Source organism: Crassostrea angulata, chromosome 1 (genome assembly GCF_025612915.1).
Source record: "Crassostrea angulata isolate pt1a10 chromosome 1, ASM2561291v2, whole genome shotgun sequence".
NCBI classification, from domain to species: Eukaryota; Metazoa; Mollusca; class Bivalvia; order Ostreida; family Ostreidae; genus Magallana; species Magallana angulata.
Genome location: NC_069111.1, coordinates 36,661,319 through 36,673,273, shown reverse-complemented (window position 1 = coordinate 36,673,273; position 11,955 = coordinate 36,661,319). Strand labels below are relative to the sequence as shown.

General features: G+C 34.8%; 1 pseudogene; it reads left to right on the top strand.

Annotated features, from left to right (window-relative positions):
- Positions 1–3,254: 3,254 nt before the first annotated feature.
- On the top strand, positions 3,255–4,008 carry LOC128192292 (uncharacterized; annotated as a pseudogene).
- Positions 4,009–11,955: the final 7,947 nt, after the last annotated feature.

The window sequence follows — 11,955 nt, the reverse complement described above, 5'->3', positions numbered from 1 at the left end:
TATGAAAGGACTCGGTCGCCTTGTTTCCGTCGCCCTTTTTAACCGCAAAATTTTTACTTGAAGTATAGTCTTTCCATACCGAAATAATCATGAGGCCGAGATCTAATAAAACTTTTAAAAGGTTATGGTCACGATTTAACTGGGGTTTTTTTCAATTTTTTTTTGTTTTCAATCATTATGTTTTAGTAATGCATTTTTATTATTTTTTCATCAGTCACGACAGTAATATTCATATTGTGAAGCCATTTTCAAGGAGGGAACCTCATAGCTGTCGGAACCGGGGGGGGGGGGGGGGGGGGGGGAGGGGGGGGGGGGGGGCTTAGCCCCCCAATTTGTTTGCCAAATTAGACCTAACCATTAGGCACATTGCATCATAGAGGGTTCAGCCCCTCAATTTTTCTCGCAGGAAATATTTTGTTCCTAAAAAGATTGATATATGGAGAAGTTGAAGTCATAGGCATACTAGCCCCCCCGGATTAGGAATTTTATGATTTGAGGAAAAGAATATTTTGGTAGGTAAGATTTTTTTTTTTTTGAACTATAGGTATACCCCCCCCCCACCACGGATTAGGATTTTTATGATTTTTGGAATTATTTTTTTTTTATTCTTTGAGGATTAGTCTAGCCCCCAGTGTTCAATTTGCTTCCGACGCCAGTGAACCTTGTAAATAGTCGTGATCATTGTTCAAAGCCAGTCAGTTGGCATATTTATGGAAGGTAGATGCAGATCGAGCTAGGGGTGATTTTTATTACTGATAAGTGTAATGGGCAGTGTTGGATAAATCGGTTGTAAGCTTAAATTGAATGACCGATCGGAAGACGGAGAAAATGGGAAAATAATTTTAACGATGAGTTCCAAGCAAAAGTTCTAGCTGATGTGACAGTTTTCAATACAAGATGAGGCGATGTTTACCTTGTATATTATTAAGTAGAGGGTATATGTTTTATTAAGAGAAAAATATATGTGTTAGCGATACTGTTACTGTCGTTCTTGCGTAGATTTAGCGTCTTGAGACAAACACATTAAAGTACGACAGGTTTTCATTCATATGCAAACTTAGGTTGTGTTTTTATTGTTCGAGGAGATATATAGAAAATCCAAACCAATTACGGTACATTGCGCGAAAAGCGCCATTAGAAAGTCATGTGTTTTAAAACTTTGTTTTAAAAAGGTATGTAGGTCTTTGACAAATTATGCCTGACTCGACTATGGAGCTTGCAAGAAATAGAATGTTTGATAAACGCACCTCAAAATGCTCTCGATATTGCAAGCAAACCAGTGACACAACATATAAATGGGCAACAAGGAAGATAACTCGGAATACTTTAATGAGGTTCGTTTGATACAACATTCAGTTCATCAAACCTATCTAAGCAATTGTCCCCTAATGTAGTTTTTCACAACGAAAGCCGGGTCGAAATTAAACATACTTTCTCGGAGTTTTAATTTTTCAGGTCTTACAAGCTGTAACCCACAAACGCAATAGGCTTTCAGTAAATTGTCATATTTGTCAAGGGCAAAGTCTCTTCTAATGAAAATATATTCTTAGGTGACTGAAAAAGCCAAGCGTTTTCGCCTTTCTACCGCAGATTTGCATTTTCTGCTAGTCCATTTCTGAGGTTCAAACACAAGTATAAACATATGATAAATTGGCTACTCATTTATTTCTAATAAGTAGTTTGAACACGATAATTGGAAAGTTTAAATTCATTTTCTTCTAATATAAGCAATAAAACATGACGTTAAATTAAAAGCAATAGAATGTTACAAAGCGCTTGTCATTATTTAAACACGACAAGGACACAGGGAGTATAATATTCCTTTCCGTGGTTCTTGGCTATTCAAACTACAATTAAGCCAGACGAAAAGAATTTAAATGTTTTGACACTTTAAAATAATGTAACCAATTCGCATGAGGAGAACGAAGACCAAATACAGGCCTCAGTACTGCGCCGTGATACCCTGTCACAAGTTACATCCAATGGTTTAGATCCCTTACAAAGTTTCTTCGCTGAATTCGAAAATATTATAAATCAAAGCCCTTTTTGAAGCAAATAAAAATCTCTTCTTGAATGCTGTTCTTGAAATATATTTAAAAAAATCTGCTTGTACTTAACATCAATTTATTCCTTCTCTAACAGACTTAATGTGTTTTGAAATAGTAATTCATTGTACTTGAATATATCAGAATTTAAAGTGAAATGGAAAATTGTTTACTTTTGCAATTTTCCATGAGAATTACATTTATAATCAGTTGCAGCAACGCTGTCGTGCTTTTTAGTCAAACCTTCTTAGATGAATCATGCAAGTTTACATATTCGACATACAGCTCCACCAGACTACAAAGTGATTCTCTTAAGTCTGGAAAATTATATATCAAAGATTGCATAATTTTAAAAGTTGTATGGAAAGCGACAATAAAAACAAAAATTATTTTCAAAATTTTCAAAGAGCTTTCGGTGGCAAAAAAAAAGGAATTGTTTTAACACATAGGTGGGGTCTTCAAAACATATCTTTGTAAATTTTACATTATTTTCTAAATGATGAAATGATCTAGTGCAAGAACAAAATCTTTATTTATCTTCTTTAACTTTATATGATCAAATTTATTTTTGGAATTTCAGTGTATCGAACCCGGATCCTAGGGGTCTTCCTGTGTTGACATTGTGTCTTAATTAAACCGACAATGGGAACAAAACAGATTCTTCAAAAGTACAAAACAAGGGATAAACAAAAAAATTAATAGCAGCAACATTGTATTTTCTGTTTACCATATTTCTATCTCCTTCCCTGTCTAGCAGTCTTTAGCAAGAAAGAAATGTATCTGTTTTCTGTAATACGTGTTGTGTTTGTCTGTTATTTATATAGTGTGTTATCAGCATTACTTATGCATGTGTTGATGTAAGATTTTGCAGCTTTATTAACATGCCTTGCCTGCCTAGTGATGTTCCCTTCTTGAGATTTGCTGTAAATAAGTTCGCTGAATCACTGGATGAAAAGAAACTGAAAAGCCTTGAGAACAGAAAAAGACAGTTATTGACTCCCAGATTGAGAAAATTAACATATATTACTGAAGATTTAGATTTATTCAGTGCATGCAGTCTTCTCTTTAAGGAAATGGCCAGAACATTTGTCTGATCAGATAGGTAGCTGTACGTTTTATAGCATAAAACAATGTATTGCAGAAAAAAATTATTGTTTACTGGTATCTTAAAAAATGACTGTATATATTTAAATATGTTTGAATATTATCCTTTAAGACACTGGAGATGAATACATCAGAGAATTAGTTTCCATAACTGCCACGGCACCGCTCTTGCTGTACCTCTGTGGAACACTTTGCTATAGAGGATGAGTGGACCAGGTTCAAAACTGAACTTATAGCAAGGTTGGTCTCTAAGAGGAATATACACACACATCTGTTTATACATGGATATGTACATAGGTGTTTATATATGTCATGAGATCAAATTTAGAAATATCTGGTAGTTAACACCTCTTTAAAAAAAACATACTTGCAAATATTTATTGATAATGAAATGTTACTGCATAGGCCAGGAATTCATATCTGAGTGATGTTCTGTATCATCTCTTTGATTAGGAACCAAAATATGAAGACAAGTGCTTTGTCCAACCTATTTATGATCTATGGAGAACCCTTTCCCAATCTATTTAAACTGATGGATTATTTGCTAACTCTACCAGCATCATCAGTAGAGGCAGAGGGGGATTTTTATGGTTAGTCAGTTTGATTTTATTTTAATTGAAACATTTTGCAGTTATTTGTTAATTAAAATGCTATTGTCATTTGTTTCTGGGGTTTTTTTTTAGCATGAACATGGTAAAGACCGACTGGAGGAGTCGATTGGGGCAAAAAAAATCTATCAGATTTTATGATGGTTTCAACTGAATCATAGGATATTGAATCCTTTGATCCATTACAAAGCATGAATATGTGGATGTCTTCTGGAGAGTGGAGCAGAAGACCTGACGATAAGGATGAATGAAGGTACACAGGTTTTGAGAAGCTGCATGTCACAAAAATATTTAAGACAAGTCTTGAAGATGATAATCAGAACCTTTATTGCACCCTATTTGAATGTTTACAGAGACCCATAAAAATTCCGGAAGTGCATGAAGAAGAAGAAGAAGAAGAAGAAGAAGAAGAAGAGGAAGGTGAAAATGACTCTGACCCAGATAATAGCATCCGTCAACAGGACTTAATCAGCATACAAAATAAAACATACAAAATGTTTCTTGACATAATGCACTACTGACTTAAAAGAAATTAAAGAAATCTTGGTATTGGTACTTTTTATTAGGCAAAAATTTGTTGAAGTAATATGCTTGCCTTTATGAAATTTTTATCTTTCATTATAGGAGATATACTTTGTATTTAATTAAGTGACAAGTTTACTTTGTATTTAATTAAGTGACAAGTTTCCATTAAAAAACAGACAGAATGCAGGATTTTGCATGTTTATTTTCAAAAGTTTCCTGGGGTGGCCACCCGAACCCCCCTGCTGTTGGAAACCCCCTCCCGCACCTACCCCCCCCCCCCCCAATCCCTGTCGCTTCGCGACTCAGCCATCAGCCTTCGGCTGATGGGCTACTAAACGAGAGACAGGGCTAGTAGTAATTAAAATTTGATAGCCCTGCAGACAACTAAGCCTTTAATGTTAGTGTCTACCCCTGTAAGACATCAGAATCCCCCAGATAGGGGCAAGATTAGGAAATTTTGTAGACATTTGAAAAGAAGTACCAGTGATGTACCAGGAAGGTTTACATCTTCAGTTCAAAACGTTTGTCCGCAGACAGCGGAGCACGAACTGCAATAATGAAGCAACAATTTATCAGGAGAGGTTAAAAGCTTATTAGAAAAGATGTTATACAACCCGTCAGACGTCAAGGATTTTACAGCACTTTCTTCCTAGTTCCTAAGAAGGATGGAAGATTTGGACCAATACTGAACCTCAGAGTTCTGAATACTTACCTACACGAAGATATGCCCCATTTCAAAATGGAGATATTAGGAAGGGAAGTACAGTGCAAGCCATGTTTTAAGAGACTGTGCACTTTCTCTAGGTCTGAAGAATGCTTACCTTCACAAAGCCATGTGTCCTGCACACCGCTGATTTCTGAGATTTGTTGGCAGGTTCAGCATTACCAAATCAAGGCAATGGTATTCGGGTTGCCCATAGTGCCAAGAATTTTTACCAAACTGATGGCAATTATCGGGAGTTTCTAAGAAAGAGAGAGATTCAAGTGTTTATGTATTTGGACGATTTGCTGATCAGGAATCAAGACAGGACATTACTGTTGTGGCAGTTAGACGAATCCTTCAGTTTATTCAGAAGTTAGGTCTACTTGTCAACGTTCTGAAGTCGAACATGAACCAATCACAAGTACTTTATCTGAAGTCAGTGTTAAACACACGGGTTGGCCTTGTTTTTCCTTCAGATGAGAGATACAAATAAATCGTAGAAAAGATTACTATAATATCAGAAATGAAGTGTGTTATAGCTCAGAAAATTTTACGACTCTAGGGTTTGATGGCCTCGATTTAATCCCTTTGTCCAGATAACATATGCGCCCAATACAGTTTTACCTGATGTCTTTTTGACGCCCACTTAAAGACAGTTTAACGCAATCTCTTCCATTGAAAGAAACATTACTTCGACACTTGGAAAGGTGAAAACAACCGGAAAACATTTTTCGGGTTGTGTCGTTACAAGAGGGCCAACCACACAATGTGAACTTGTCGACAGATGCTTCATCACACGGCTGGGGAGCCCTTCTAAACGATCTTCTGATTTCAGACACCTAGAGTTTTCAGGAGAGCAGTTGTTACTTAAACTGATTAGAGGTGAGGGCTGTTCAGTTAGCTCTGATTCATTTCGGGAGCACATTGTTGAAAAGCAAAGTTCTATCGAGATGCGACAACTCGACAGTTGTGTCTTATTTCAACATGGAAGAGGGGACGAAGTCCTTTCAACTGTGATGTTGGTTTGGGAGATATTTCAATGGAGCATTAGCTACAATTCATGCGGAATTGTCAGTTCTAATACTGACCTATCAAGTTTGATAAAAGGCATTTTTAACAATAAACCATGTGTTAGACCTCTATATCCTAAACGGGACTTGCCTTTGGTTTTGTTAGCTTTATGTAAACCTCCATTTGAGCAATTGGCAACATGTCATTAAAAGTAATTGCAACTTCATGGGCCTTGTTCAATGGTGCCTCTCTTCCTAGGATTATTCAGGCAGCACACTGGGCTTCAAAAACAACGTTTACCTCCTTTTGCCTGATGGATGTGTGCTCAGACGACAGCTTCTGTGTTGAAGACAGTTACTGGGTTAAGATAAAGAGGAGGAAATAAGCAGTGGGTGAGTGTTTGTTATATTGACCTTAAAACTGCCCTCTTTCTTTGTCTTTTATTCTGCAAATTCTATTTACTGCAAATGAATGACGCAGTTAAGTATTAATAGTGAAATAAACTGTAGACTTTTAATGCGAAACCCTGTTACTTACCTGCATCCAACACACCTCCCCAGTATAATAAAAGTATTCGCGATTTTTCAAAATGGCGACGTCATCGATATGCGATATGTTCGTAAAAAGGGGAATTTTGATTAATGCCAGTGTATGCAGTGAAACTTTCATCGAGTTGTCTCTTGCTAAAAAGTGACGTAATTGATAAACTTCCGTCGTCTTTATTCTTGTATAATCGTAAACAAACATATCACTCATCATAACAAAAATTGAAAGAACTGCCAAACGATTTGATAAAATTGTTTGTGGAGATGAAGTTAGAGGGTTAGAAGCCATTTAATATTGAAAATTTATTGGGAATATCGGAATCTACAATCAGATCAATTTGGAAAAAAAATATTTAAATACGGTAAAGCTTAACAAAGCGAAAAGAAGCGGACGTCCCTCCGAAATTTCACAGTGGGATCAAAACTGGCTCGTTCGTCAAACAAAAAATGAACAGGGGACGTGTGGTAAGGATTACGTTTACTGAGGGTTTGAGATTTCAAAAGATATTTTTACAGAGTTCAATATCTAAAGTCCAAAGTTGTTTAAAAACACAAAATAACAACGATATTGATATCCATGATTTGTTTATCTGAGGATGAAATGCTCCGACAAAGGTAGATTAATATTAAAACAGAGGAAATCAGACTAATTTTTTCATTTTCTTATTTTCTCTTAAAAACTTTTTGTTGCAATGTAATTGCAAAAGTTAAGTTTCTATATGTTTTTTCATATCATTTTACATATTTTTTGGTTGTATTTACTTGTTTATAAATTTATATCATTGGCTGGCACGCGATTGGAAAAATCTTTAAAATACATAAAATCGATTCAAGATAAAATATCTCGAAATTTTGATCATTGACCTTATATAATTTTAATGTCAACATAATACAGACAATAAAAACAGTTTTAGACAATCAATGGTTTGAAGCTCCTATTTGTCAGTTTTTTGTAAAACTCGATCAAAAATGGGTACAATTTTGAAATTGATAGAGGAAATTCGGACTAAATTAAACTTAAAATATGAGCTTAAAACGATTCATTCAAATATAAGTTTAGTAAAGCTATTCGTATTTTATCATTTCCCAACCTACAAATGGTTTTATTATTTCTAATAATTACAAAATAAAGAAAACCTTGAAAATGGTGGACAATTTTGAAAAATTTGGCAATTTTTTTCAAAAAACATTTAGAGGTCACTAGCAGAAAAAGTAGGTCATTGACCTAGTTATTTGCAAGTGAAAAATAGCACCACAATAGTGGGGCTATAATGAACAATAGGTAGTTTTTCCTTCCTATTAGTGGATTTTTTTTTGCCCCTGAGTAAACGCAATCCTTAAGTGACATTACAAGTAAATTCAACAGAAGCAGAGATGAAAACGATCATGTTCATCCACGGACAGAACAAAATACAAAGATTTTTACATGGACTAGACGTAAAGCGACGAGTTCTGAGAAAAAAATGTTGTCACAACAGATCAACAGAAAAAACATGTTTCGTGGTGTCTTGCGAGAAGAAAAATCACTGTTAATAGTTAATGGAACACATTTATCCTTTCCGATGAAAGTCAGATAGTTTTAGGTGAAAATTACAGAGTTTACGTTTGGAGAATATAAAATGAGCGTACCTTAAAGGCTTTCCCAATGCATGTGTCCCCTCGTCAGAGAAGGATATCTAGTGTGATGTGGGGTTGCATTACATATAACGAAGTTGTAACACGTTGCCTTGTCAATGGTAATATAAATACAGAGAAATATATTTCAATCTTGGAAACCTATTTGTGGCCTGTTAATGCTCAGCATTTTAGCAACAAAACTCACCGGTTTCAACATGGCATAGAGCCCAGGGACTACTGACTTGAAAATAATATTCCAACTATTGTGTGGCTGTCACACTCACCAGACATTAATATTATTGAAAATTTGTGGCTTCGGATCAAACGAACTAAAAAATCGGTAACAAATCATCTCGACCCTTGAAGAACTCTTTGCCGTCATTTCATAAAACTGGACTTCCTTCGATCAGAACTTTGTAAGAACGCTGTAAGATTCCATCCCATACCATTTGCTAGCGGTTTTAAAACCAAAGAAAGTTAATGACTTGGCAATTATTACCTTCTAGCCAATTATAGAATTGAAGAGTACCGGGTTTGTGCCAAAATTAGAAAGACTGATCCTAAAAGTTAAAAAATATTTACTGCAATTTCTTAAGCAAAATATTATGAGTTCATTGACCTTTGTAGAAATATACGCAAATTTTTGATGCGTGCTTTATTTATCAGAATTTTTTATTTGAAAAAAACGAGTTAGTTGCGACGTCGAAAATTTTCAGTCTTGTTAAATCTTCACATCGTTTAACGTTAACAACTAAAAACTTTATCTGATCGTGTACCCAACATGCACACTTACAATGCATTCTATTTTTTTTCAATAAGTACAAATTAAATGAGCTGCCGATTCAAAACATATAAAGGAAGAGATATATATATATATATATATATATATATATATATATATATATATATATATATATATATATATGGGATTAATACCTAGTATGGATGCAAAAGCATTGTAATCCAGCGAATTTCTATGTCATCAGGTTGTTTCACACAAGTTTTGCTTGCTGTATTGAATGTGTTCGATAGTTTTAATGTGAACTTTTAATAAAACCCACAGAAAGCAAGTTCGTTTTAAACCACTCGGGCTACACGTAAAAACGAACTGATTAACAGAATGGAAGAGGTTTCTGTGGATTTCTGAAAATAAACTGATTCTAAGAAGACTTCCATGACAAATTTTTGTGAGTACACTTTTTGAGCAGCATTTTCTATAAAGTCTACTTTGCATGTTCCTATAAAAACTTGTAAGATGCTGTTTAAAAGATGTCTAATAATACTCAACTGTGTAGCTGAAAGAAACAGACAAACATCATTTCCTAATCGATGGGTCTTAAGACCTTCCATATCTCTTTAACTGCCAGCTGTTTCTTATGGCCAAAAAGGTTGTGACCGGATGAAACTTTAATACGTCTTATGAGGTATCACAAAGAAAATAAGAGGAAAGGGAAAACTGAAGTTGACTTCCATAACCAGAACAGTGCTTCGAAAAACGTCAAAGACAGCCGTCTGCTAGAACATTATCGGGTATCAGAACTAAAGTAAGGAACAGACCCCAGAAGTTAACAGATATATCACTTTTTTATCCAAAGTAAAATCCATGCAATCAAACACAACGTTAAGAAATCAAAAGATCGCAACTTAAATCTGCGGACATTTGCACATTCATATACTCATGCCCGGACTGTTGCGTTCACATTCGTTTGTCACCAAGTCTTATCAATGTCAAACATTTTACTGAGAGTATCATTATTCGATTCATTTCAAGACAAATATTGATAAATTAAGTCCCATTGTTTTATCAAATGCATGTGGATCTAAGAACTAAGGTACTTATCATACCCCCGCTCCGAAGAAGAGGGGGTATACTGTTTTACCCTTGTGTGTCTGTCTGTCTGTCCGTGTGTCTGTCTGTCTGTCCGTCCGTCTGTCTGTCCGTCTGTCTGTCCGTCCGTAACAAAAATTTCTGTCGCATTTATCTCAGCAACTATTTATCGCAGATGCTTGAAATTTTAACACAGTGTTTGTTAAGGCATGCCATAACGTGGGATATATTTTTGTACCAATCGGACGTCAACTTCCTGTTAAATGACGACTTTGCTTATTTTTTTAACCAAAATTTTCAAACAAATTTTCGTCAAAGATTTCTCAGCAACTGTTTATCGCAGATGCTTGAAATTTTACACAGTATTTGTATAGGCATGCCATATCGTGGGATATATTTTTGTACCAATCAGACGTCAACTTCCTGTTAAATGACGACTTTGTTTATTTTTAGCCAAAATTTTCAAATAGATTTTCCTCAAAGAATTCTCAGCAGCTATTTATCGCAGATGCTTGAAATTTTAACACACTATTTGTTTAGGCATGCCATATCGTGAGATGTATTTTTGTACCAATCAGACGTCATTTTCCTGTTAAATGACGACTTTGTTTATTTTGTGCCAAAATTTTCAAACAAATTTCCGTCAAAGATTTCTCAGCAACTGTTTATCGCAGATGCTTGAAATTTTAACACACTATTTGTTTTGGCATGCCATATTGTGGGATATATTTTTGTATCAATCGGACGTCAACTTCCTGTTAAATAATGACTTTGTTTATTTTTTGCCAAAATTTTCAAACAAATTTTTGTCAAAGATTTCTCAGCAGCTATTTATCGCAGATGCTTGAAATTTTTACACAGTGTTTGTTAAGGCATGCCATATCGTGGGATATATATATATATTTGTACCAATCGGACGTCATCTTCCTGTTAAATGAGTACTTTGTTTAGTTTAGCCAAAATTTTCAAACAAATTTTCCTCAAAGATTTCTCAGCAGCTATTTATCGCAGATGCTTGAAATTTTAACACACTATTTGTTTAGGCATGCCATATTGTGGGATATATTTCTGTACCAATCGGATGCCAGCTTTCTGTTAAATGTCGACTTTGATTATTTTGCATATTCACATCAGAGCGGGGGTATCACTAGTGAGCATTGGCTCACAGATATCTTGTTTTAATAGCATAACTACGAAAGAAGATTTGTGCACAAATTGAAAAGAAAAATATGGTGAGCTAAATAGTTAATAACTCCTACGTTTAACCGTGTCAAGGGAATTATTGTGACGAGGTTTTATTTTTTATTTTAATGAAAGTATTTTTTCAAATAGAATTCTAACCAGTTCATTTTAAAAATTATAAATATATGTTTAAGTTATCAAGTTATTTGGGCATAATGCGTAGTGTTCCTGAATTTTTAATCCCATATATGTCGTGTTTATATAATACTTGTAGAGGAGTATATTATAAAGGAACTGTAGATTATAAGGTTTTAACAGGAATACTGACAAAAACTCGTCAACATCGGGCCAAATTGGGGATCTGTAACGTCTCTATCACCCCTGTCCTTTTTCATGCGATTAATACGGAAAATTGAGACTGAGCGAATATGAATACAAAATTTGTAATAGGTATGTACTTGCTCATTTGAAATTTCACGAAGAGTTAAAATATGTAAATAAAAAACAATATTTACCTCCCTCCACAAAATGTATCGCCGCATTTGACCCAAATATAGTGCATGTAAATGCTTAATCATATTGAAGGACACTCCATTTTCAAAGATTTCTTGTACATGTAAATGAATGTTTAATTCACATCGAATTTCCAGCTTTTCTTCATTCCTTAAAAAAAAGTTTCCTTAAAACAGAACATTTTAAATCAATGCCCGTTATTAGTAGGAAATATGAATGCAATCTCCTTACCTCATAAAAGCATATCCTGTATCACTAGTACTCCATACGCCAG